This window comes from Salmo salar, chromosome ssa09, assembly GCF_905237065.1.
Source record: "Salmo salar chromosome ssa09, Ssal_v3.1, whole genome shotgun sequence".
In the NCBI taxonomy this organism is placed as follows: domain Eukaryota; kingdom Metazoa; phylum Chordata; class Actinopteri; order Salmoniformes; family Salmonidae; genus Salmo; species Salmo salar.
The window spans coordinates 30,476,166-30,501,273 of NC_059450.1; positions in this window are offsets into that span (position 1 = coordinate 30,476,166).

Below are 25,108 nucleotides of genomic sequence, written 5' to 3' on the forward strand. Positions count from 1 at the left end.
GATTGGTCAGACCAACGTTGAATAGGCCTGAGCACAGGTGCTTCCTGTTTGAGTTTCTGCCCAATAGGAAGGGAGGAGCAAAATGTAGTCGTGGTCAGATTTGTCAAAAGGAGGGCGGAGAAGGGCGTTGTATGCATCCAGGAAGTTGGAGTAACAATGGTCCAGTGTTTTTCCAGCGCGAGTGCTACAGTCAATATGCTGATAGAATTTAGATAACCTTTTCTTCAAATTTGCTTTGTTAAAATCCCCAGCTACAATAAATGCAGCCTCAGGATATATGGTTTCCAGTTTGCATAAAGTCCAGTGAAGTTCCTTGAGGGCCGTCGTGGTATCGGCTTGAGGGGGGATATACATGTGTCATATTCGTGTATGTAGGTGGCAGGGAAGTCAGGCGCAGGAGAAACCAAGTTGGTTAATATGGAGTAATATAATAAAAATAAACTCCAAAACCAAAAGTACAAAATAAAATGGGTAAAGTATACCCGTCACACACCGATACACAAACCCACATAATATAACATACAAACAATCACCGACAAGGACATGAGGGGAAACAGAGGGTTAAATACACAAGTAATTAATGGGATTGGAAACAGGTGTGATGGAAGACGAGAAAACCAATGGAAAATGAAAAACTGATCAATGATGGCTAGAAGACCGGTGACGTCGACCGGCGAGCACCACCCGGCAGAAGTCGTGACAACATGGCTGTGACAATAACCGAAGACAATTCTCTTTGGAGATATGATCGGCATTTGATTGTGAGGAATTCTAGGTCAGGTGAACAAAAGGACTTGAGTCCCTGTATGTTGTTACAATTAGACCATGAGTCGTTAATCATGATACATACACCCCCGGCCTTCTCTTCCCGGAGAGATGTTTATTCGTGTCGGCGCAATGCACTGAGAATCCAGGTGGCTGACACCGATTCCGACAGCATATCCCGAAAGAGCTAAGTTTCCGTGAAAGAGTATGTTACAATCCCTGATCTCACCCTGGAAAGCAATCCTTGCCCTGATCTCGTCAACTTTGTTATTTTGGGACTGGACATTTGCGAGTAATATACTCGGAAGCGGTGGGTGGTGTGCGCGCCTGCTAAGTCTGACTAGAAGACCGCTCCGATTACCTCTCCTCCAGGCGGCGTTGTTTTGATTCGGCCTCTGGGATCAGTTCAAATGCCCTGGGTGGTACGAAGAAAGGGTCCGCTTCGGGAAAGTCATATTCCTGGTTGTAGTGCTATTTTTTTATTTAACCTTTATTTAACTAGGTAAGTCAGTTAAGAACAATTCTTATTTACAATGACAGCCTACCAAAAATTAAAATAAAAAATAAATTAAATAAAAATATAGGACAGAACACACATCACGACAAGAAAGACAACACTACATAAAGAGAGACCTAAGACAACAACTTGGCATGGCAGCAACACATGACAACACAACATGGTAGCAACAACATGGCAGCAGCACAACATGGTAGCAGCACAAAACAGGGTACAAACATTGTTGGGCACAGACAACAACACAAAGGGCAAGAAGGAGAGACAACAATACATCACGCAAAGCAGCCACAACTGTCAGTAAGAGTGTCCATGATTGAGTCTTTGAATGAAGAGATTGAGATAAAACTGTCCAGTTTGAGTGTTTGTTGCAGCTAGTTCCAGTCGCTGGCTGCAGTGAACTGAAAAGACGAGTGACCCAGGGATGTTTGTGCTTTGGGGACCTTTAACAGTAATGTAAAACAATGTAAACAGAATGTGACTGGCAGAACGGGTGTTGAATGTGGAGGGCTGCAGTAGATATCTCAGATAGGGGGGAGTGAGGCCTAAGAGGGTTTTATAAATAAGCATCAACCAGTGGGTATTGCAACGGGTATACAGGGATGACCAGTTTACAGAAGAGTATAGGGTGCAGTGATGTGTGGCAAATCTGATGGCCGAATGGTAAACAACATGGTAAGTTGACGCCGCTCTGATATCCAATCGTTTTTCCCGGCTGTAATAACACTTAAGATTTTTTTGGCTAACAATGTAATAAATACAAGAAAAAAAACGGCAAAGTTTCCTTAGGACTAGAAGCGAGGCAGCCCTCTCTAATCAAGATGTAGATTATAAATTTGAAAGACTGGAATGTGTGATGTCAACACAACACGGCTGCATGGGATATCTCTTAATGCAACTCTGTGCAGCCAATGGCAATGTCCACTTTAGGTATAATGCCAGGAGCCACTTGTGGATTTGCCAATTCTAACGCAGTTCCACCCCAAGACAATGCTAAAAACAACCGCTATGCAGATGTTGGCTACAGCAGATCGGATTTGTTGCTGTCACTTATTGACAGATAGCTATGTAACTTTACCCCAAGCTGAAGAACATGGCAAGGTCACGACCTCAACCCCTCACCAACTCCCTGACCCCAGAGCTCTTCCCAGCCTTTGACAACACCCCAAATGGCACCCTATTTCCTATATAGGATCCCTGAGCTCTGGTCAAAGGTAGTGTACTATATAGGTAATAGGGTGCCATTTGTGACGCAGACTATGCCAAGGACAAACACAAATACCAACAGAACTCATTGGTAGCTCTTAGTCTGAGAAAAGTATGTACTAAAGTATGTGCTAGGTAACTCTTCTATTATGCTCTCAATAATAAGAGCACTCATGAACAAAACAAGGGGCTCCTTTAAAACAAATATTTTGATTAAAGCTCCTGATTGGGTTCAGTGTGTGTTTGGTGTAAACAACAAGAACCTGGTCAGATACCAAGTCACAAGGACAAGTGACTCTGCTAGCTAGCTGACGTCAGATGATTTAGACCTAGCTGTGAGAAGTGAGTAGAGTGTGGAAAGGATATTGAGAAGAAGGCCCAGCCATTGACACTGGCCTTCTCCTGTTTTGATGACTGTTCATTCACCTCAGAAAGCTGTTTTTTAAGGTGGCAAATGGGTAGCCGCTGAATGACAAACCGTACAACCCATACAGTACATAACAGAACATGATGTCTGAAATCTGATGTGATTCCTGTCAAATAGCTGGAACTCAATGAACACGATGGGAACAGAAATGTATTTCATCTGGAGTTAAAGAACACATAGCACAGGTTATAACACATGGACAGTACATGTTTGAAATCTGAGAGACATGATGTCTGGGCGATTCTACGCCAGGATAGACCAAATATATTTTTGGTATCTCTGATTGTTCTGTCAATCCTCACATAGAACATTGGGAGCAAGGATGTTTGACATGCTTTTTACATTTGTATTAAAAACTGTTTGTGAGAAAACCATGATGAAAGTGGCATTTTTAGACCCTTTTTAGACCTACTGTATACATGTCTCCTGTAAGACCCTTTGAACCGTGAACCACACATGATACAGACATCATCTTGGTGTCATTATACTCCCTATAGTGTGCTCTAACATATGGAGTATGTCTAGATTCAGATTTGTTTTACATACGTTTATTCAACATTAACAATATGAATATCTCAAAAGTACCCTTTTTGATTTTGTTTATTTTAACATCTATTGTTTGGAACAATATACCTCGACAAGTTGGCCTCTGGTGATTTTGAAGTTATTATACATTCTATGAGCACCACCAACACAGTGAATGGGAAAATGAATTCAAATGGAAATCTCTCTGCTGGTGATTTGCTGAATGTGCAATCCTAAAGGAGGGCTGTAATTGGTTAATGATCTATGAAGTCAATTTCTATCCATAAAATGGGTTGCATCTTCAAAAATACCAGGGAGCCCACTCAGGTAATGTAATGTGTTTGAGGAGTACATTGTTCCAAACAATATGTCTAAAAATAATCAAAATCTAAAAGGGTACTTTTGAAATATTTATCTTATTTTTAATGAAGAATAAATTAATTTGAAAAACATTTCTGAATCTAGTGATATATGTAGTGATGTGGGAAGTACTGTATACATTCAACATAAACACATTATTATGCAACTCAAAATGGTCACTATCCACATGTCCTTAACAGTTCCTGTTTATGTTCGCTAAGCCTGTTTTGACCAATGCATAATTATGTTATTTATTCATTTACAGAACAACAGTGGTCATGATTCATTTCCTTTTATCATTGGAGGACAGGAGTGAAATTGAGTGTGAACCACATAGTGCATGTTCACCTTTTACAGGCATTGCATAAGCATGAATCGTGCTACAATTATGTTGAGGGCATACAAATAATCACAGAGAAAAACACGTAACACTGAAATGTTCCCAGTATTATTTCTCTCACTGCAATAACTACACAACCTGAAACAGGCCAATTTGCTTCTCCAATTCATTTTCATATATATATATACACTGCTCAAAAAATAAAGGGAACACTAAAATAACATATCCTAGATCTGAATTAATGAAATAATCTTATTAAATACTTTTTTCTTTACATAGTTGAATGTGCTGACAACAAAATCACAAAAATAATCAATGGAAATCCAATTTATCAACCCATGGAGGTCTGGATTTGGAGTCACACTCAAAATTAAAGTGGAAAACCACACTACAGGCTGACCCAACTTTGATGTAATGTCCTTAAAACAAGTCAAAATGAGGCTCAGTAGTGTGTGTGGCCTCCACGTGCCTGTATGACCTCCCTACAACGCCTGGGCATGCTCCTGATGAGGTGGCGGATGGTCTCCTGAGGGATCTCCTCCCAGACCTGGACTAAAGCATCCGCCAACTCCCGGACAGTCTGTGGTGCAACGTGGCGTTGGTGGATGGAGCGAGACATGATGTCCCAGATGTGGTCAGTTGGATTCAGGTCTGGGGAACGGGCGGGCCAGTCCATAGCATCAATGCCTTCCTCTTGCAGGAACTGCTGACACACTCCAGCCACATGAGGTCTAGCATTGTCTTGCATTAGGAGGAACCCAGGGCCAACCGCACCAGCATATGGTCTCACAAGGGGTCTGAGGATCTCATCTTGGTACCTAATGGCAGTCAGGCTACCTCTGGCGAGCACATGGAGGGCTGTGCAGCCCCCCCAAAGAAATGCCACCCCACACAATGACTGACCCACCGCCACACCGGTCATTATGGAGGATGTTGCAGGCAGCAGAACATTCACCACAGCGTCTCCAGACTCTGTCACGTCTGTCATGTGCTCAGTGTGAACCTGCTTTCATCTGTGAAGAGCACAGGGCGCCAGTGGCAAATTTGCCAATCTTGGTGTTCTCTGGCAAATGCCAAACGTCCTGCACGGTGTTGGGCTGTAAGCCCAACCCCCACCTGTGGACGTCGGGCCCTCATACCACCCTCATGGAGTCTGTTTCTGACCGTTTGAGCAGACACATGCACATTTGTGGCCTGCTCGAGGTCATTTTGCAGGGCTCTGGCAGTGCTCCTCCTGCTCCTCCTTGCACAAAGGCGGAGGTAGCGGTCCTGCTGCTGGGTTGTTGCCCTCCTATGGCCTCCTCCACGTCTCCTGATGTACTGGCCTGTCTCCTGGTAGCGTCTCATGCTACCACTAGAGTGAAAGCACCGCCAGCATTCAAAAGTGACCAAAACATCAGCCAGGAAGCATAAGAACTGAGAAGTGGTCTGTGGTCACCACCTGCCGAACCACTCCTTTATTGGGGGTGTCTTGCTAATTGCCTATAATTTCCACCTGTTGTCTATTCCATTTGCACAACAGCATGTGAAATGTATTGTCAATCAGAGTTGCTTCCTAAGTGGACAGTTTGATTTCCCAGAAGTCTGATTGACTTGGAGTTACATTGTGTTGTTTAAGTGTTCCCTTTATTTTTTGAGCAGTATATATATATATAGCAAAACAACTGGCTAGGATTTGCTGACACAATTTTTGTTTAATTTGCTAACTGAACCTTAATGACTCATGCCTGTAGCAAAATGCCAAATACTGCACAGTTTAATTTTAGTGTTGCTGCGCCAGTAGGCCATTGGCTCTTAGGAAGTGTTATTAGAGGAAATGCAGAGTGTAGAGAGTCTCAATTACAGGAAGGATTGAGATATTGACCAGCCAGACGGTGTTCCTCTGTCTATATGATATTGAGTCTAGATAGATATATTCATGTTTGTGCTGATTTCTGGTTGCATGTTATGTGAGGACGTGGGTGTTGTGTAGAGCAGAGGAGTTCATTGCTGTGGGCTGCTGTGCTGGCTGGGTACAGTCTATTGAGGCTACCGGTGGTGACTGACTGTGCTGCTGTTTCAGTGGGAGTTTGGAGAGATGCAATATGTGAGCCTGCGTTTACCATGCGGATCACGTCTCCAACGCTCGCTGTTTGGCCAGGGTGGGATAATGAATGCGAAGTCTGTTAGTAACGGCAGAGCAATAAGTGCCTGTGGATTGATTGTTGCTCAGAATCAGAGAGGACTTTGCTTGCACTTATCCCACCAGAATAAAATGATGTGTTTCTCATCAAAGAATAATCTTCCAGTCATCCCCTTTGTGCCTTGCAGATTGTCAGTGTTGTCGAGGTGCAATCTCTCTCTGAGCAAAGCAAGGGGAAAAGATAGGGAGGAAGTAGAGATGGATGGTGGTGGGATGGGAGGTGTTTATCGAAGGAGAATATGGAAGGGGAGAGAAGTGGGCATTACCTGCACATTAAACCAATGAGGAGAGGGAGTTTCCTCACTTTCTGTTTGGGACTGCCTGTCAAAATATATTTTGAAAGGGGAAGAGCTGAAGGCCTCTGTACTTGTCTGGGAAAAATATTGCAGTAGCCCTATACAATTTTTCCTGAAAGACCTGGTTTGGCCTTGATATATTTGAGCTCTCTCCATCTCTCTCTGCTGTACTGGTTAAACAGAGAGATGTGAAATGTGACTTTGATTTGGTTATGCTGTTCTGACAAGTATGGAGAGTCACATCTTATTTATTATATAATCTAAATAAAAACTCTTTATCTGTCAGTTTGCAGTGATGCTACACCTTGAATGGCCCTGTTTGAGATGTATTTTCCGTTACTGAATCAAAGGACCCAGAGACTTTACTCAGCCAGTCTGTTCACTGGTTACAATCCCATAATCCTATTCATTGCCTGTGTTTAAAATGGAATGTCTTCCAGGGTCATTGTGAAAAGTAACAACCACATAAAGTAAAGTGTAAAAAGGGAAACAAGTGTTTTTATTAATTTCTGTATTAAAATGAGGAGCAGGAGTGGACAAGAGGAAAGAAAAAGTTCCCTTGTTGTTGGCTCCATTCCGCTTGAGGGCAAGCTAAAGATTGTACTATATAGCTGACTTTATGCCACAAAAAAAAACATTGGAATCTTTCAATTTTCTGCACACCATGCCTAGTACAATTTAAGGCCCCGATTCCGACCCGCATTAGGTGCGCGTAAATGGAACGCTATTCCCTTTTTATGCACTCTTTGCATATTCTGATCGTGAATTTAAGCATGAGAATAGCATGCTATTCACCTGCTATTAATTTTGGGTGGAGATCGAATAAATGAAGGTGTGACGGAGGTGTGTCTACAGATATGCTGTATTCCGACCTTGACTTAATTCCCAAATAATTTCACCACCTTTACGTGTGAGGAAACCATGAATAAAGTCGAGTGAACCTACCGGTTCCAAGTAGAAAAAGCTTCTACTTGTTCGATTTCACTTACCAGCATGTCAACTGAGCCAGGATCACAGTCAAACAGATTGGGAAGTAGGTCCCAAAGTGCTCTTCAAAGCATTGGAAGTGAGCAGCCATCACTTGTGTGGAACAAATAAAATAAAATGTTATTTATCACACACGCCGAAAACAATAGGTGTAGACCTTATCGTGAAATGCAATTACAAGCCCTCAACCAACAGTACAGTTCAAGAAATAGAGTTAAGAAAATATTTACTAAATAAAGTTACAAATAAAATAAGTAACACAAAATAACAATAAAGCTATATACAGGGGGTACCGGTACCGAGTCAATGTGCGGGGCTAAAGTGACTATGCATAGATAAACAGCGAGTAGCAGCAGTGTAAAAACAAAGGGAGTGGGGGGGAGAGAGTCAATGTAAACAGTCTGGGTGGCCATTTGATGAATTGTTCAGCAGTCTTATGGGGTAGAAGCTGTTAAGGAGCCTTTTGGACCTAGACGTGGCGCTCCGGTACCACTTGCCGTGCTATAGCAGAGAGAACAGTCTATGACTTGGGTGACACTTACTGATGCTGTTTTCTGTTATAAATATGCCGAGGGGAGGGGTTATGGTTCGCTTTTGAAAGACTCTCTCCAATAAGAATTCTTTCCTCTGAATTCACAGATTCGGTCACTCATCTATAGAATGATTGTTTTTTTTCCCCTGTATGCTTGCGTTCAGTTTGTTCAGTTGTTCAATATGTCTGTTACATAGGCAAGGAGACACAAATTCTTTTTATTACAACACAGAAAGTCAACCAAGTAATTTTTTTTGACATACATTGTGAATGAGAACAGTTCCTCTCTCAATGTGAAAAATCTTTCCAACTCTCCCCCTCGATAACCACCAAGCCTCGGTGGGAAATTGAGCATTGTCATGCTCTGATCCCATATCTCCACATAGTTTTGCGAACAGGTGTGTAAGCAGGGGACGTGGTTGGATGTAGTTTACAATCAAAGTTACCTTCTGCAGTATATCTCAGAGTTCTGTGCTCCGCTCTTTTACCACCAGTTGCTCTTGGTGTATCATACAATGCATCCATATGGAGGAGGGAGACACATTCATAACTAGTGTGCAGCGACCTGCCAGCCTTCCCGCCATAGAGTGTGCAAAAGCCCACCAGTTGATGCCGTGGAATTTGTTTTTCATCAAGATAGCCATGCAGCACACGAAACATCCTCTGTGCCGTTTCATGCTCGGGAATCGTGAGACATAACAATATGTCCTCGTGAATAGCATACCCCGACATGTAGCCTACAGCGAACAAAAGTTAATGCATGGGCGTCTCGTCACAGCTAACGTCGATTTGGTGAGCATAAGCTGGGGAGTTTGAGTCATTGTCAGTTTCCTCTTGATTGCTAGCAATAGCCTAAATTCTTAGTTTAACAGTGTTATCTGACAAAGGTAGTGATGTGAGTTTCTGTGCCTCTGCCTTCCCAGATCCCACACATTGATTTCACCAAATCAATTGCAGCTGGTAATATCAGTTGCTTCAATAGTGTGTGGTTTCATAGCGTAGCGGGCCTAGCCATTCACCGTGGGAATGATTCAAGTACAACGGTCAAGTTTGGCCTTGTGAGAGACAAAGACGATATAATAATATATATATTTTTTGCAATAATTTTTTTTTTCTGCAGGATTTTGGAAATTCTCCAGCGACCCCATTTTCATATCAGCCAACCCCACATGGGGTTGCGACCCCATTTTGAACACAACAGGATTATGTTTGAGCCAGGCATCTATTTCCTTAATGCACACAGCTTTTGTACATTTGCATAGTTAATTCCAGAATTCACTTCCAGCATTTTAATAAATATCTTAATTTCCTGCACTAATGTGTTATCATCTACTGTACACACTTTGCCACGTTTCTTTTGTCTTAGTATGTCTATTTTATTTATATTTTTATGTATTTAAAAATATTCTCCTCTTTGACTGTGCATTTTCGGTAGTTCTTACTTTTACCAATGAAGGGCGATCGGCCGATTTCCAGGGTTCTGTACTCCCAACATTGTTACATTTTTGTGCTTGCCAGATAGCTAGCAGTGCTTAGGTGTTAGCAGCCAATTGCTAGCTGTTTCCTACTGGCGATAAAAATGTATAATTGCCAGAATTTTTGGAGTCATTACTGAAATATTTAATGTAACAAATCAAACATTAAACAATTCATGGTAATTTGTGGTAACCTCGTAAACCATTAATTTATACCCAGCTTTAATTTAAACAGGCGTTTATTTGCTGAAATGTGTGCCGTTGCCCTGCTATTTAAAACGGACAGATGGCTATCTGCGTTTAATTAAAGTTTTATGATAGTCACACAACCGCTCAGTGTAGAGTAGTAGGCCAAGAGGTCATTTGCACAAGTTCTTTCTTGTTTCAGTCTATTCATTCATAAAAAGGCACATTTTTGGTGTCTGGTTATATTTTTACCTCTAAAATTTGATTGAAATAAACCTTTATTCCATTGACAGGATTTAATGAATAAGTTACGAAACAGTAATTTGATGCAAAATTGAAGCATAACAGGCATTGATTACAGATAAAAATGAGAAAAAAGAGCTACCATCAGAGAACTGGGGACTATGATTGTAATTTTCCATTTGAACAATAAGGTAGTTTTATTTTTCTGAACTCACTCCTTAATGAGATTTGTTCTCTATCAACAGTGGGTTTGTTATGTTACAAATTATTCATTTTCACTTTCTCCCTTTCACCAGGGATAATATTAGAAGAAATAAAGGATAAAACATCTGCGTAACAAAACACTGGCTAAAATCAGGGTGTCTTTGTGTTTTTCAAAACAAGTAAATCAATAAGGTTGTGTAAGGGAAATTAATGCAGGCACATTATCATTTTGTGAAAGAAACATCCTATGTTCTTCCCTTAAAACACTTTCAAACCTTAAATAACCTCAATCAGCAGAGGAAATATTTCCTATAACTCAGAGCAAATCCTAATTTAGTGTATGGTTGAATTCTAATACCGAAAAGTTACTCTATTCTGTTGGCCTAAAATAGGCCTCCTCACTAACATTACAGCAATGCATCTGTAGGATCTCCTGAAGAGAGAATAGCTATAGTTTTAACTCAATCCACATTAAATGCCTTCCACTGTCGCTACGACACAGATCTTTAAACTTTGATTTCCTTCTTAAATACACCCAAGCTCTAATGTTCCCTTCCCACAGAAAGCGCTCCTTTGTTGTTGTCTTATGCAATTCCTTTCTCAACACTCACAGTTGTCTAACCCTTGAATTATCCATTTTGGGAGTCGTCTTAGCCTGTTCCTTGCTGGATTTCCTATAGGCTTTGCTACCTCAGCTCTTCGCTGTGCTCCATCTCTTTTGTGCCCCTTGTCCTTTTTTCCTTGTTTGTCTAGTATTGTTTGAATTTATCTTCAAACAGAATTTGAATCAGTTCATTCATTGCTCTTTTATTTCCCCAAACTCTGATTTGAAAGGGTCAGCTGATCACTTGAGATACCTGGAGACAAAAAGCGGTCTAAGGCACTGCATCTCAGTGCTAGAGACATCACTACAGACACCCTGGTTCGAATCCAGGCTGTATCACAACTGGCCGGGATTGGGAGTCCCATAGGGTGGCGCACAATTGGCCCAGTGTCGTCCCGGTTTGGCCGGTGTAGGCTGTCATTGTAAATAAGAATTTGTTCTTAACTGACTTTCCTAGTTAAATAAAGGTTAAATTAAAAAAATATAAAATCCACACTTGACCTCACTGTTACAATTCCATTTGAACCATATTTATTTTTCACCAATAAGGAGATATGAGCTAAAACAACCATATTGATGATTTGACTTTGAAATTATGCAACAGAATGTTCAAAATCTGGGGTAAAATCTCTATGGTTTCCATAAAGCTATTTGGCCCCAAGTAAAGCACCTCAACCTTCAGGTCAAGTTGGCCATGGCATAGGTGTTCAAATCAAAGCCAGAAAAAAATCCTACATGAGCAATCTGTGGAGGAGAATGTTCTGGTCTGAATGTGAATCTTAGGGTCAGAGCACCAATTGCCACAAAGCCATTTCAACACATGGCTGCAGCATCTCCTACTCCAGTCTCACCCTTTCAGAGTGAGCTGACAGCTAACATTTTAGCTCTGTGTTATGGGGTAAGGTGAGATGGACTGTTATATAGTTTGTCACAAGGGGAGGAAAATACAAGAGAGCAAGGTCTTAGAGGTTGATGAGTTACATAGAGTTGAGTCTGTTCGTATCAGAACAAGATAGTTAACTCAGGGAGTCATTGGACAGAACAGCCTGGTCTCCTAGACGTAACATAGTAAATGTAAATCTGGGACACTCAAATGAGTATGATATGTTACGTTTGGTATGGTTACATGAGACAGAAGGTTACTTAATTCAAAAACTAAAGTAAAGTATTTGGTCGGGGTGGATGGGTGGGTGTATAAAGCAAACGTCTAGCAACCCAAATGTTGTGTGTTCGAAACTCATCATAGACAACTTTAGCATTTTAGCTCATTAGCAACTACTTACTACTTTTTAGCTACTTTGCAACTATTTAGCATGTTAGCTAACTCTTCCCATAACACTAACCCTTTAACCCTAACCCCTAATCGTAACCCCTAATCCTAAACTATGTTACGTGTACCCAGAGTCCAAGTTGGACAGAAATACAAGAATAATATCTCACTGTAGATTGCCAGAGTTACATAGGTTAGCTTAGTTTGGTTTAGTTTAGTGGCAAATTCTCTGGCACTTTTCTATAGTTTTTAGCCAGTAGTTCTGAAAGTAGTGATCACGAGCAGATAGTAGTGGTACACTACATGACCAAAAGTATGTGGACACCACTAAGGGGCCTAGCCCGAACCATGAAAAACATCCCCAGACCATTATTCCTCATCCACCAAACTTTACAGTTGGCAATATGCATTCGGGCAGGTACTGTAGCGTCCGTCGGACTGCCAGAGGGTGAAGCGTGATTGATCAAGCCAGAAAACGCATTTCCACTGATCCAGAGTCCAAAAGCTGCAAGCTTTACACCACTCCAGCCAACGCTTGGCATTGCGCATGGTGATCTTAGGCTTGTGTAAATCTGTTCGGCCATGGAAACCCACTTCATGAAACTCCCGACGAACAGTTCTTGTGCTGACGTTGCTTCCATAGGCAGTTTGGAACTCATTAGTGAGTGTTGTAGCCGAGGACAGACAATTTTTACGCACTACGTGCTTTAGCACTTGGCGGTCCCGTTCTGTGAGCTTGTGTGGCCTACCAATTCGCGGCTGAGTTGTTGTTGCTCCTAGACGTTTCCACTTCACAATAACAGCACTTACAGTTGACTGGGGTAGCTCTAGCAGGGAAAAAATTTGATGAACTGACTTGTTGGAAAGTTGGCATCCTATGACGGTGCCAAGTTGAAAGTCAATGAGCTCTTCATTAAGGCCATTCTACTGCCAATGTTTGTCTATGGAGATTGTATGGCTGTGTGCTTGATTTTATACACCTGTCAGCAACAGGTGTGACAAAAATAGCAGAATCCACTAATTTGAAGGGGTGTCCACATACTTTTGTATATATAGTGTATGTGCATATACTGCATGTGCACCACTTCATTGCTCGCTCTGCTGTGTAAGCATCTTGCTAGCTGCCACTCAAATTGCGAGGGGCTGAAGCTAATTGGCTAGAGCTCGAATTGCTATGGGACTGGCCCTCTTGGGGGAAAAATGTCACCTCACAGCTTCCACTAAACAGTTGCTTTCAAACTAGGTAAAGAGGAACTGAAAACCAGATGAAAGGTTTTTAATATTAGTAATACTTTGTAGTATGACATGGCCATATTTGCACTTTACAAATAAAATGGTTAAGCAATGATGGTGCAATTACTTCTTTCCGATCTGGATTCTTGATTTCAAACCCCTCACTTTCCCTCTGTTGTATTAACCTAGAAAACCGAATTTATAGTGGTATGTAGTATGGCATTTCATATCTTTATTTGTTATGGTATAAGGTGGTATTATGTGGTATTACATTGTTATTACATTGTTATTACATTGTTATTACATTACTATGACTTTGTATTTACCTTGAAAAACTGGAACCATATTGTAAAATCTAGCTATAAAAATTATAGCTTTAGACCAGGAAGGGCAACTGCCCCCCCCCCCCCCTTGCAGGCCCAAGGATCAATTTCCCCACTCCCTCCAAACATTTCTCTGCACCCTATGGCGAAATGTGTTGAATTGCAGAAAATTAATTTTGCTTTTCTTTCAAGACTTTGCTTCATGAATTGGATAATGTAGATATTGATATTATCAGTGGTTTCTGCAAAGAGATTAGGTTCTCAGGCAAAATATCTAGTTGTGCATAACGGGAACTTGGTTTTCGAATTAAAATATTCATTAGATGTGGTGGCAGGCTCTATAGAACACCTTGCAGATCCTAGTGTTACCTCTTGACTGCCAAGCTGGCTAAATTAAATAGATTTTGAAGAAGAGGTTTAATCTGAAAGTGACTCATATCGTACAGCTGAACGTCTTGAGTTATTAAAAGTAGAACCAAAGCATGGATTTTTCATCACGGCCTTCAATTAGGATAAACAATAAAAGTCTATAGTTATGGCATATTATTGCTGCATTACTTTTCTGTCGCTATGGAATAGATTCACTTGAGACCTTTGAATGTGAAACTTCAATGTAACAGTGACTTTCCAGAGTATTTGTGACTATGTAATCCATGTAATCCATGTTGACTATGTTGAAATATACTGTCATTCTTTTAGTTTTTCCTCTCAATATTGTTTAACATGGTCTATGATTTTGTGCCATTCAGGGAGCCCAGAAAAAACAACATATACTCAATCAAAATAAAAATGTTGCTATGGCAACCAACGAACAGGGATGTGTGAGAGGTGAGCTAGGTTGCATGAGCTGAACCATCCTAGATGTGTGCGTATACATGCTGATAATGATCCCAGAATGCTCCAAAAAAAAATCAGGGAGTGTTTAAAAATGTTTTTTTTAAAACACCTTTGAAACAGCATCATTACTGTTAAAGAGAGCATACATAAAAACACATTGACAGTTTGGGACTGCATTTTTGTCCAAATTTAGTTATTGACCTAGACTTGTTCTGTTCAATGTTCTCTACCTATATAGTACTCTAAATACCCCAATTCATGTTAAGTTCAAAACCAATGAGGGTTTGAAACTTTAAAGCCAACTATCTCAAAATCATGTTTTTGCAGATAGAACCTTAGAGTCCCAAGCTCTCGATATCTTGGTTTGAATGTAGGGGAGCCTATTAATCTGTTTTAAGACACTGACTCAATAGACTGACCATATACTGTAGTAGTCTATGAACAGGGAACATTGTCATGGAGATGAACCACATTGTAGCTGTTTCCTGCAGTCAAATGACCAAATCCCCCTTGAGTGGAATGTTATTTCCTGATGGGCTGCCCCCAGGTGGTAAGGGTAGGTAACACCTCCACTTCGCAGAACCTCAACACTGAACCCAACAAGGGTGCGTGCTCAGCCCCCTCCTGTACTCCCTGTTCACCCATGACTGCGTGGCCAAGCATGCCTCCAACTCAATCATCAAGTTTGCAGACGACAACTGTAGTAGGCATGATAACCAACAATGACGAGACAGCCTACAGGGAGGAGGTAAGGGCTCCTCCCTGTAGGCTGAAAATAACTTCTAACTCAACATCAACAAAACAAAGCACCCCCCTATCCACATTGATGGGACCATAGGGGAGAAGGTGGAAAGCGTCAAGTTCCTCGGTGTACACATCACTGACAAACTGAAATGGTCCACCCACACAGACAGTGTGGTGAAGAAGGCGCAACAGCGCCTCAACCTCAGGATGCTAAAGAAATTTGGCTTGGCACCGAAAGCCCTCAAACTTTTACAGATGCACTATTGAGAGCATCCTGTCGGGCTGTATCACCGCCTGGTACGGCAACTGCACCGCCTGCAACCGCAGTGCTCTCCTGATGGTGGTGCGGTCTGCCCAACGCATCACCGGGGGCAAACTACCTGCCCTCCAGGACACCTACAGCACCCGACGTCACAGGAAGGCCAAAAAGATCATCAAGGACAACAACCACCCGTGCCACTGCCTGTTTACCCCGCTGTCATTAAGAAGGAAAGGTCAGTACAGGTGCATCAAAGCTGGGGCCGAGAGACTGAAAAACAGCCATCTCAGGCACATTAGAAGCCGCTGCCTATATACTTAGACTTGAAATAACTGGCCACTTTAATAAATGGAGCACTAGTCACTTTAATACTGTTTACATATCTTGCATTACTCATCTCATATGTATATACTGTATTCTATCCTTTTCTACTGTATTTTTACTCTATGCTGCTCTGACATATCTCGTCCATATTTAATTCCATTCCTTTACTTCGATTTGATTGTATTGGGTATACAGTTGAAGTTGGAAGTTTACATACATCTTAGCCAAATACATTTAAACTCAGTTTTTCACAATTCCTAATATTTCATTTTAGTCAAAATTCCCTGTCTTGGGTCAGTTAGGATCACCACTTTATTTTAAGAATGTGAAATGTCAGAATAATGGTAGAGAGTGATTTATTTCATCACATTTCTAGTGGGTCAGAAGTTTACATACACTCAATTAGTATTTGGTAGCATTGCCTTTAAATTGTTTAACTTGGGTCAAACGTTTCAGGTAGCCTTCCACAAGCTTCCCTCAATAAGTTGGGTGAATTTTGTCCCATTTCTCCTGACAGAGCTGGTGTAACTGAGTCAGGTTAGTAGGCCTCCTTGCTCACGCACGCTTTTTCAGTTCTGCCCACACATTTTCTGTGGGATTGAGGTCAGGCCTTAGTGATGGCCACTCCAATACCTTGACTTTGTTGTCCTTAAGCCATTTTGCCACAACTTTGGAAGTATGCTTGGGGTCATTGTCCATTTAGGACCAAGCTTTAACTTCCTGACTGATGTCTTGAGATGTTACTTCAATATATCCACCAAATTTTCCTACCTCATGATGCCATCTATTTTGTGAAGTGCACCAGTCCCTCCTGCCGCAAAGCACCCCCACAACATGATCCTGCCCCATGCTTCACAGTTGGGACGGTGTTCTTCGGCTTGCAAGCCTCCCCCTTTTTCCTCCAAACATAACGATGGTCATTGTGGCCAAACAGTTCTATGTTTGTTTCATCAGACCAGAGGACATTTCTCCCAAAAGTACGGTCTTTGTCCCCATGTGCAGTTGCAAACCGTAGTCTGGCTTTTTTATGGCAGTTTTGGAGCAGTGGCTTCTTCCTTGCTGAGCAGCCTTTCAGGTTATGTCGATATAGGACTTGTTTTACTGTGGATATAGATACTTCTGTACCTGTTTCCTCCAGCATCTTCACAAGGTCCTTTGCTGTTTTTCTGGGATTGATTTGCACTTTTTGCACCAAAGTACGTTCATCTCTAGGAGAACGCGTCTCCTTCCTGAGCGGTATGACGGCTGCGTGGTCCCATGGTGTTTATACTTGCGTACTATTGTTTGTACAGATGAACGTGGTACCTTCAGGCGTTTGGAAATTGCTCCCAAGGATGAACCAGACTTGTGGAGGTCTACAATTGTTTTTCTAAGGTCTTGGCTGATTTCTTTTGATTTTCCCATGAAGTCAAGCAAGGAGGCACTGAGTTTGAAGGTAGGCCTTGAAATACATCCACAGGTACACCTCCAATTAACTCAATGACGTTAATTAGCCTATCAGAAGCTTCTAAAGCCATGCCATCATTTTCTGGAATTTTTCAGGCTGTTTAAAGGCACAGTCAACTTAGTGTATGTAAACTTCTTACTCACTGGAATTGTGATACAGTGAATTATAAGTGAAATAATCTGCCTGTGAATAATTGTTGGAAAAAATACTTGTGCCATGCACAAAGTAGATGTCCTAAACGACTTTCCAAAACTATAGTTTGTTAACAAGAAATTTGTGGAGTGGTTGAAAAATGATTTTAGTTACTCCAACTTAAGTGTATGTAAACTTCCGACTTCAACTGTATGTTGTGAAATTGTTAGATATTGTTTGTTTGATATTACTGCACTGTCAGAGCTAGAAACACAAGCATTTCTGCTAAACACGTGTATGTGACCAATACAATTTGGTAGGCTTGACCAACGACAGCGATGAGACAGCTTATAGGGAGGTCAGAGACCTGGCAGTGTGGTGCCAGGATAACATCCTCTCCCTCAACGTTATCAAGACAAAGGAGATGATCGTGGATTACAGGAAAAGGAGGGCCGAGCATGCCCCCATTCTCATCGACGGGGCTGTATTGGAGCAGGTTAAGAGCTTCAAGTTCCTTGGTGTCCACATCAACAACGAACTATCATGGTCCAAACACACCAAGACAGCCGTGAAGAGGGCACGTCAATGCCTTTTCCCCCTCAGGAGACTGAAAAGATTTGGCATGGGTCCTCAGATACTCAAAAAGTTATACAGCTACACCATTGAGAGCATCCTGACTGGTTGCATCACTGCATGGTATGGCAACTGCTCGGCCTCCAACTGCAAGGCACTATAGAGTGTAAGGTAGTGCGTACGGCCCAGTACATCACTGGGGCCAAGCTTCCTGCCATCCAGGACCTCTATACCAGGCAGTGTCAGAGGAAGGCCCTAAGAATTGCCAAAGGCTCCAGCCACCCCAGCCATAGACTGTTCTCTCTGCTACCGCACGGCAAGCGGTACCGAAGCGCCAAGTCTAGGTCCAAAAGGCTTCTACCCCCAAGCCATAAGACTGCTGAACAGCTACTCAAATGGCTACCTGGACTATTTGCATTGAACACCCCAGTAGCTGCTGCTACTCTCTGTTTATGATCTATGCATAATCACTTTACCTCTACCTCCATATTACCTCCATTACCTCGGCTAACCCGTGGCCCCCCACATTGACTCTGTATCGGTACCTACTGTATATAGCCTCGCTACTGTTATTTATTTTTGCTCTTTAAAAAAATATATACTGCTCAAAAAAATAAAGGGAACACTTAAACAACACATCCTAGATCTGAATGAAAGAAATAATCTTATTAAATACTTTTTTCTTTACATAGTTGAATGTGCTGACAACAAAATCACACAAAAATAATCAATGGAAATCCAATTTATCAACCCATGGAGGTCTGGATTTGGAGTCACACTCAAAATTAAAGTGGAAAACCACACTACAGGCTGATCCAACTTTGATGTAATGTCCTTAAAACAAGTCAAAATGAGGCTAGGGTAGTGTGTGTGGCCTCCACGTGCCTGTATGACCTCCCTACAATGCCTGGGCATGCTCCTGATGAGGTGGTGGATGGTGTCCTGAGGGATCTCCTCCCAGACCTGGACTAAAGCATCCGCCAACTCCTGGACAGTCTGTGGTGCAACGTGGCGTTGGTGGATGGAGCGAGACATGATGTCCCAGATGTGCTCAATTGGATTCAGGTCTGGGGAACGGGCGGGCCAGTCCATAGCATCAATGCCTTCCTCTTGCAGGAACTGCTGACACACTCCAGCCACATGAGGTCTAGCATTGTCTTGCATTAGGAGGAACCCAGGGCCAACCGCACCAGCATATGGTCTCACAAGGGGTCTGAGGATCTCGTCTCGGTACCTAATGGCAGTCAGGCTACCTCTGGCGAGCACATGGAGGGCTGTGCGGCCCCCCAAAGAAATGCCACCCCACACCATGACTGACCCACCACCAAACCGGTCATGCTGGAGGATGTTGCAGGCAGCAGAACGTTCTCCACGGCGTCTCCACACTCTGTCACGTCTGTCACATGTGCTCAGTGTGAACCTGCTTTCATCTGTGAAGAGCACAGGGCGCCAGTGGCGAATTTGCCAATCTTGGTGTTCTCTGGCAAATGCCAAACGTCCTGCACGGTGTTGGGCTGTAAGCACAACCCCCACCTGTGGACGTCGGGCCCTCATACCACCCTCATGGAGTCTGTTTCTGACCATTTGAGCAGACACATGCACATTTGTGGCCTGCTGGAGGTCATTTTGCAGGGCTCTGGCAGTGCTCCTCCTGTTCCTCCTTGCACAAAGGCGGAGGTAGCGGTCCTGCTGCTGGGTTGTTGCCCTCCTATGGCCTCCTCCACGTCTCCTGATGTACTGGCCTGTCTCCTGGTAGCGCCTCCATGCTCTGGACACTACGCTGACAGATACAGCAAACCTTCTTGCCACAGCTCGCATTGATGTGCCATCCTGGATGAGTTGCACTACCTGAGCCACTTGTGTGGGTTGTAGACTCCGTCTCATGCTACCACTAGAGTGAAAGCACCGTCAGCATTCAAAAGTGACCAAAACATCAGCCAGGAAGCATAAGAACTGAGAAGTGGTCTGTGGTCACCACCTGCCGAACCACTCCTTTATTGGGGGTGTCTTGCTAATTGCCCATAATTTGTCTATTCCATTTGCACAACAGCATGTGAAATGTATTGTCAATCAGTGTTGCTTCCTAAGTGGACAGTTTGATTTCACAGAAGTGTGATTGACTTGGAGTTACATTGTGTTGTTTAAGTGTTCCCTTTATTTTTTTGAGCAGTGTATATTGTTTCTATTTTCTTTTTTTTCTTCAGTTTATTTTAATAAATACCATCTTAACACTTTTCTTAAAACTGCATTTTTGGTTATGGGCTTGTAAGTAAGCATTTCACTTTGAGGTCTACACCTCTTGTATTCGGCACTGACAATTTGATTTGATTTATTAATATTTTTCATAATTATTCAACCTGATTACTTTTTTTTACTCAGAAAATACAGTATTACTATGTCAAACAGTTTAGTTATGTTTGTCTTCTGTGAATATTGGGATCCAATCTCAAAATCTGTTACATTTCAACTCTATATCTGACGTGGTACAGGTGTATTCTTTTTAAAAGCCCTTAAGCATGTCTGTGAGGTGTATACTCTTTTTCAAAGTAGATTTGTTTGACTACCAAGAAACACTGATTTCGCCCACTGCAGTAAAAATGAACTACTACCATAATGGGAAATCTGACTTCTCCAGTCCTTACAGTATGAAAACACTGTGGAGATTGGTAAGGAATTATATATACTCCCTATAGATGAAGAGATGAGCTATACAGATTTCATTTTTGTTTTAAAGTGTCATATAGTAAAATGTGTAATAAAGCAGTTATCTAGCAATGAAAACAATGTACCTGAAGTGTACTACATGTCTTTCGGGCCATTACTGCATCTTGCAGAATAGAACCCCTGAGATGTATTGACATTTATGTTCCACATGATCTTGTTCAATCACCTTCCCGTAAAGAATCCATATAACCAATGGAGGGTCACTCCAGCAGCTGTAAACAGGTCATATACATTAGAAGAGAGAGAAACTCCCAAGGCCCTTCCAGCCTCTCACATTAGTTTCTGCTGAACAAGCAAGCAGCATTCTGAATATCCATACTGATAAGCCACTTCAAGCTACGGCCCAAAAAAATCAGACTGGACACATTTGATATTGAGAGGTTCTGGCTGGCTAGGTCTGTGCTCCTCTGGTCCAGAGGAGTAGTTCTCTGCTGTCAGGAACAATTAGCCATGCTTAAGTGAAAGAGCCATGCTTAAGTGAAAGGGCCACACTTAAGGGAAGCCGTCAATGGGTTAGAGCTTAATGGGTCCTAGCCGGAGGACTAAAATGCCAAATCAAAAAGGGCAAATAAGACATTCGGTCATTACCTCACAATTGCCAACACAGAAATTGTTTTAGATTAATAATGGGTGTCAAATAAATGTAATTGAACAGAATTAGAAGTGTTTCAACTAGATGGTCTTAATTTTTTTAGGAACTATAAAATGTGTGGGAACTGTTTTATATGATCAATGTGGTTCTCTATTTTCAGCCTTTCAAATATATGGTAATCTGTTCAACAATTTTACATACTTTCATAATAACACCTCCATACCATGAAGTTGGAGCAGGTAAGCAGTACATTAAACAAGTGTCACTATAGCGTACTCCTGCCTCGCTAAGTTTGTACCAAGACCAAGGACAGGACAGCTTAAGATGACTTGAACAGTTTAAACACAACCTTCTTTGACCCCTACTTGATAGCTCAAACTGTCAGTCACATGTCTTTCCTGGGAACCAGCTTAGTCTCCTAAGAAACTGTAGATAAGACCCCAGACAATGTACTGTAGAGTTGTTTGTCTACTAAGACACACCGCTACAGAGTTAATGTTCTCCATTGTTACGTTCCTGAGCAATAAAATCAAAAATGGCTCTCAAAACAGACGAGTGAACTAACAAAGTGTCACTGACAACAACCAAAACAAAACAGGTGGGGATTTTAGGAGGGGTTCTGAAAGACTCATGGAGGTGTCCACTGAAAGAAGACTAGCAACAACTGGCACCTAAAACCCACCCACCATGAGCACCCAAGAAAAGGAAAACAAAATAAAAACCTGACACCGAACTCAAAGACAGGAAGCAAACCAAATAGGTGGGGAAAAACAAAATCAGGGAACTCAAATAGGGCACGCCAGCCAACTAAATGTGTGGACACTCCACATCGCTCAAAACAACTGGAGCACTGGCCCAGCAACTCTTAAATAGCACCTGGGCCAGCACAGGTGAAACACCTTCCCACTAACGAGATGGCAACCAGCACAGGTGCAACACATACTGACTAACAAGGTAACATCAATCATTGCACCCTACGTGCTAACGAGCTATACATGCAAAAGTCCAACCTCTAAACATAAATGGAAAACCAAAGCTTGTAACACTATCATGGAGTTATATTCAAAACCATGAGCATATATTGCAAAAACTACACTGCCTCATCTCTGAGAACTTAATTGATACGTAGATTTGTTGTCATTTATAGTATTTCCACAATGTTTAAGCCAGGGGTAGGCAACTAAATTCAGCAGATGGATGTTCTTTGTTGGAGCGGATGGTCGGTGGGCCAGGTGTGATTTTTTTATTTGTGGGAATACTTGGGAACAGAGTTTCTAAATGGAAAAATGTTTGGTGCTGAATTCCTGGTGACTTTACAGTCTTCTTTTTATACAAAAAGAAAAAGTAACTAAAGCCATTCCTTTAAGCAATTAAGACATTCTCCTCAACACTCCCTAGTGGCCTTAGCCTAGACTCTCTTTTTAATGTAAGCCTCTTGCTTCGTTAAGCCTCTTTAGCTTTTCCAGAACAAGCCGACCACCCTCTCCTTACTAAACCATCTCACCTTGCCGATAGCCCTCTCACCCTAGGTTTAAATTATTCCATGCAGTCAGGGACCGCCTTTATCTTTGCGTTTCATCCATACCTATCTATCCATTCATCTGCTATAGGGGTTTGGGATTAGGTCCACAGACTATCTTTAAGGATAAGTAGTGTATGGCTTACTATAGTTGGAAGTAGATGTGATCATTGATTTAATGTAGGTCCAAGGGTTTTTCTTAGAACCATAGCGCAATTGTCTGCAAGACAAGAATGAATAGGGGTTTTATGATTTAAAAGCTCACAGAATAACTTTGAATAGAGGTAGTATGGTTTGCTATAGTTGAATGTACTTAAGATCTTGATCTTTGTGAATGCAGCCGCAGTCAACGCTGAGAGTTCAACTGTACACTCTTATCTAGAACCTAAAAAGGTTATTCTTCTGTCCCCATAGGAGAACCCTTTGAGGAACTCCTTTTGGTTCTAGGTAGAATCCCTTCGAGTTCCATGTAGAACACTTTACAAAGAAGTTCTACCTGGAAACAAAAATGGTTATCTTATGGGGACAGCCGAAGAACTGGGGACCCTTTTTACCCACAGTGAAATGCATGGAGAGAGAGAGAGCTCTTGGAGTCTTCCTGAATACCTCTGGGCTCAGCTCTCTTTTCAAGATCCTTCCCAAAAAAGTGTCATCATAACCTTAGTTGTAAAGTTTTAAAATCATAATTTTCAAAAATGTTACAACCTTGGTTGTAAGGTCTTGACAATAATCGATTTTCCTAGAATCAATAGTAGACTACACTTGAGGGACACGACCATGAATTTCATATTGTGACTAATGATGACCCTCAGCAACGAAGGAGCTCAATCAGCTTAGATTAGTGACCTTCAGAGTTAAATTAATGGGTCTCCAGAGACTCCAGAGACCTCAAAATATATCCTATAATGCACTCAACTTAGACCAGTGGTTTCCAACCAGGGGTACTTGGTCTATCCACAGGCGGTACTTGAGAAGAATCATGAGACCATAGGCCTACTGGTAAAATGCTCATGAGTGGGTACTTCAGAGGTATTTCGGACAGAGCAAAATTCAGTCGGTGGTACAGTAACCAAAAAAGGTTGGGAACCACTGACTTAGACTGATAAATCTTTCCAGGCAACATTTGAAAATACCATTATGTATGTTGAAAGAAATTGTATAACCCCCAATACTTCTAACTACACATTATGGGTGTTTGTTGGTATGAGTACGGACATAGCCATGATGTTTATTTTTATTTGTATTTTTATGTCTAACATTGAATCAATGGCTGTTTCCATTAAAATGCCTAAAATATTGATGTATCCCTTGTGTGGGGGGTTGTCCTGGACCTCCCTCCCTCCCTTCCACCTGCAGTGGTGGTTATCCTGGGTTTCCTTCCCTCCCTTCCTCTGACCTGTCTGTTTTTAAGGAAGAGTCCCTGAAGAATATGGTCAGATCTGCAGCCTTGAACAACGAATATATGCAGATATGAGGAGCGCCAGGGTTAAAATAATTGTATCTTCTTTTATAAGTATTTTTAATCCTCAGATACAAAAAAAATCCATAATATATTGTTGAGGGCCAGAATTGTTATGCTGAGGTCTTTGGAATACCCATGAACATTATCTTTATAGTGGTAGCTCAAATGTCGAACACATTCAGTGATGAGTTGTCTTATGAGTTCCACTACCTATGCAAGACCTGGTGTAGTCTCGGAAGTTGAGTAGTGTCCAGTCTTATGCAGAAAAACATCAGTCATGCAGATGCACTGGTGGAAAAACAAGCCGTAAAACAAGTAACCACTCAATCAATGAGATGTAATGTAAGACTGTAAGAAGAAATAAACAATGTTTTTTCTGGGTTATTTTGCATAGTTTTTCCTTGAAGGAATGTTATTTATCCTTTTTAGGATGGAATCATTCATACATACTGACTGAGTTACATGGTATTTTATTCATGTTCAGGGGAAGGCGGCAACAAAAAAAACTGTTATTTCATACTGTAATGGACCTGTTTTGCTAAATGAAAACAAAATGGTGGAGGAATAAAATTGGAAAATGATGCAACAGCCATACTGTTGAGTACTTTCTGCCTCACCGAGTGGAATTGAGAAGGAAAATGGGGCAGCCAATTTGGGAAAGTAATAGTATTGTTCAACATTTGTGGAAATATGAATATACTCATAGTCATAGTACTCCGTCCGTCCATCCAAACATCCATATTCGTTTCTTATCTGATATACAGTGCCTTCAGAAAGTATTCAGACCCCATGACTTTTTCCACAATTTGTTGCGTTACAGCCT